The sequence below is a fragment of the Mus caroli genome, unplaced genomic scaffold, assembly GCF_900094665.2.
Source record: "Mus caroli unplaced genomic scaffold, CAROLI_EIJ_v1.1 scaffold_11502_1, whole genome shotgun sequence".
Classification (NCBI taxonomy): domain Eukaryota; kingdom Metazoa; phylum Chordata; class Mammalia; order Rodentia; family Muridae; genus Mus; species Mus caroli.
Window position 1 is genome coordinate 23,578 of NW_018391348.1, and position 3,123 is coordinate 26,700.

Genomic DNA, 3,123 nt, shown 5'->3' on the forward strand with positions numbered 1-3,123 from the left:
CTTTTCTCCTGAAAAATCGCCTGGAGATGCTAGGAAGGAAACTTGTTTAGAATCAGTTTCATGTGCTACTTTCAGGATTGACTTTCTCAGCTTTTACCCTGAGACTGTCTTCTACATGTTTGCACATATATAAGGATGCTCCAGAAACTGGGTGAGCCAATAAACTTCATCCTGTGAATGTTAACTTTAGCAGCTGTGTCTCCAGAGATTGACTGACTAGAATTTTAGTACTGAGGGAAGATTGGAATGTTCCAGTCCCANAGGGTAATTAGCTTATGTTGAGCTAGTTCTAGCTTCCAAAACAGACACCCTTTGTCTACCTCTGTGTCTGAATTAATGTCCTGTGACTAATAGATAAAAACATTTTAGAGTTTATTAATTTAGCAAACCACTAGCACCTATCAACCCCAAAGCTAAGGAGTGTCACCAAACAGCATCTAAGGCTTATAGACAATGCATTTTAAATGTGCCCTGATTAACCTAATTCTGTGTTCCGGAGCTGTGTTTTCTTAGTTAGGGTTTCCATTGCTGTAAAGAGACACCATGATCAAAGCCACTCTTATAAAGACAAACATTTGATTGGGGGTAACTTACAGTTTCAGAGGTTCAGTCCATTATCATCACAGCGGGTAGCACGGCAGAATCCAGGCAGACATGGTGCTGGAGAAGGAGCTGAGAGTTCTGCATCTTGACCTGACTGCATCCAGGAGAGACTGTCTCCCAGGCAGCTAGGAGGAGGGTCTCATTGTCCACCCCCACAGTGACAAACTTCCTCCAACAAGGCCATACCTCCTAATAGTGCCACTCCCTAGGACAAGCATATCCAAACCACCACAGTTGTTACATTTCATAATGCGGTATGATTGTGGTGTCGGTGACAAGACAGTTAGTGAGCCTAGACAAGGTACCCTCTGAGGAATCATACCATCCGACAGGCCTAGTATAAAGATTTGTTAGGGGCAGGGGGAAGGCTGGAAGGGGGCAGAAAAAGGAGGGGAGAAAGATAAAAAGAGAAGGAGAGGGGGAAGAGGCCAGCTGGGATCATGTGGGGACAAGAAAGAGAGAGTGAAGAAGGGGAGAGAGTATGAGGTAGCAGTCTTATAAGCTGAGGCACCTGGCTTGTACCTGGAATCAGGTGATGATGTAAGCTGTTGCTAGGTCACTGTTGCTCAGCTCCCAGACAGAGCCTAGTGGAATTGTCTGTAAGCCAATAATGGTCACTCATACCAGCTCCAGAATAAACTATCCCTATTCCCTTTAAGATTAGAGCTGTGGTTTTTGCATTGACAATTAGGGATCCCAATCTGGGTTCTGAGAATGATCTTTCTTTTGGAGGAATCACACGAATGGAAGCCAGGTTCCAGCAAGGACCCATTCTTGGAGTCCAGACAGCCTGATGTTACCTTCTCCAGCCATCCGTTGGTTTGGTTGACTATCCATTTTGGAGTTTCTGAGCTGGTTAAGTAGGAACCCACTTTAGATCTGCTCTCTAAGCATGGGTTTAATGTATTTAGTTTGTTTATTTGCTTGGAAATGTTAGTTTGGCTTGTTTGCTTGCTTGCTTTTGAATCTCCAGAGACATTTTAGATTCTGGCTGTTTAACTCATTTTTCAGATTTTGTTTGCTTTTGGAACTTTAAAGACATTTTGGTTTTTAAAAAGTTTGTCTTAGTTTTCTTTGTCTTTGACATGCATTGATTCATTGTCTTTTGGCCTTTGTCTCCTGACTCTCCTCTTCAAATGCATAGGGATGTGATTGAAGATGAAACTGCTGTCTGGTACTCCAGTGGCTTATGCATGATAGTTGCTGACTAACTTGCAAGTATTTAAACAAATGGAAAGATCTAGACAACATAAACATTTGCTACCTCCAAACTGGTAAATCTCCTGTGCTTAACAATGCCCTAGGGTATTGGTTCTCAACCTATGGGTCACAACACTTTTGGGTCCCATGTCAGATGTTCTGCATATCCAATATTTACATTATGAATTAAAATAAAAGCAGAATTACAGCTATAAAGTAGCGATGAAATAATTTTATGTCTTAGTCAAGGTTTCTATTCCTGCACAAACATCATGACCAAGAAGCAAGTTGGGGAGGAAAGGGTTTATTCAGCTTACTCTTTCACATTGCTGTTCATCACCAAGGAAGTCAGGACTGGAACTCAAGCAAGTCAGGAAGCAAGAGCTGATGCAGTGGCCATGGAGGGATGTTTCTTACTGGACTGCTTTCCCTGGCTTGCTCAGCCTGTTCTTTCCTAGAATCCAAGACTACCAGCCCAGAGATGGTACCACCCACAAGGGGCCCTCCAGCTTTGATCACTAATTGAGAAAATGCCCCACAGCTGGATCTCATGNAGGCATTTCCCCAACTGAAGCTCCTTTCTCTGTGGTAACTCCAGCCTGTGTCAAGTTGACACAAAACAAGCCAGTACAGGGTCACCATATGTGAAACTATATTAAAAGGTCACAGTATTAGGAAGGTTGAGAGCCACTGCTTAAAGGATTAAATTTTTTAAGGATAAAATAGGAAACATTCTTTAATTAAAATGTGAAACTGAGTGGGCTGCCTTGTCTTGCCTCAATAGGAGAAGATGCACCTAGTCCTCTTGCAATTTGATCTGCCAAGGCAGTTGATATCCACAGGAGACCTCCCCTTCACTGAAGAGAAAGGGAGAGGGTACTGGGGAGAAGGGAGGTGAGGCAGAGGGACTGGGAGAGAAGAGGGAGAAGAAGCTATGATTGGGATGTAAAGTAAATATTAATTAATGAAAAATGTAAGTGAACCATAAAAAACTAGTAAAATTGGTAATTCATTACAATAAAGAACTCTTTTAAAACTCCATGTGGATTAAGTTATATGCTAAAATAAAAATAATATTTAAAAATGTTTAGTTTATACCAAAACTAAGGACAGAATCTACAACACATCCTCATTCTCTCTTTCTTTCTTCCCTTCTTTCCTTCTTTCTTCCTTCCTTTCTTTCTTTCTTTCTTTCTTTCTTTCTTTCTTTCTTTCTTTCCTCTCTCTCTTCCTTCCTTCCTTCCTTCCTTCCTTCCTTCCTTCCTTCCTTCCTTCCTTCCTTCCTTCCTTCCTTCCTTTCTTTCTTTCTTTCTTTCTTTC

General features: G+C 41.7%; 1 long non-coding RNA gene across 1 annotated transcript; it reads left to right on the forward strand.

Annotated features, from left to right (window-relative positions):
• The first annotated feature begins 895 nt into the window (after nt 1–895).
• On the forward strand, nt 896–2,842 carry LOC110289125. The gene is made up of 3 exons (XR_002377324.1): nt 896–940; nt 1,336–1,418; nt 2,024–2,842. It is a non-coding gene; the product is annotated as an uncharacterized LOC110289125 (long non-coding RNA).
• The last annotated feature ends 281 nt before the right edge of the window (nt 2,843–3,123 follow it).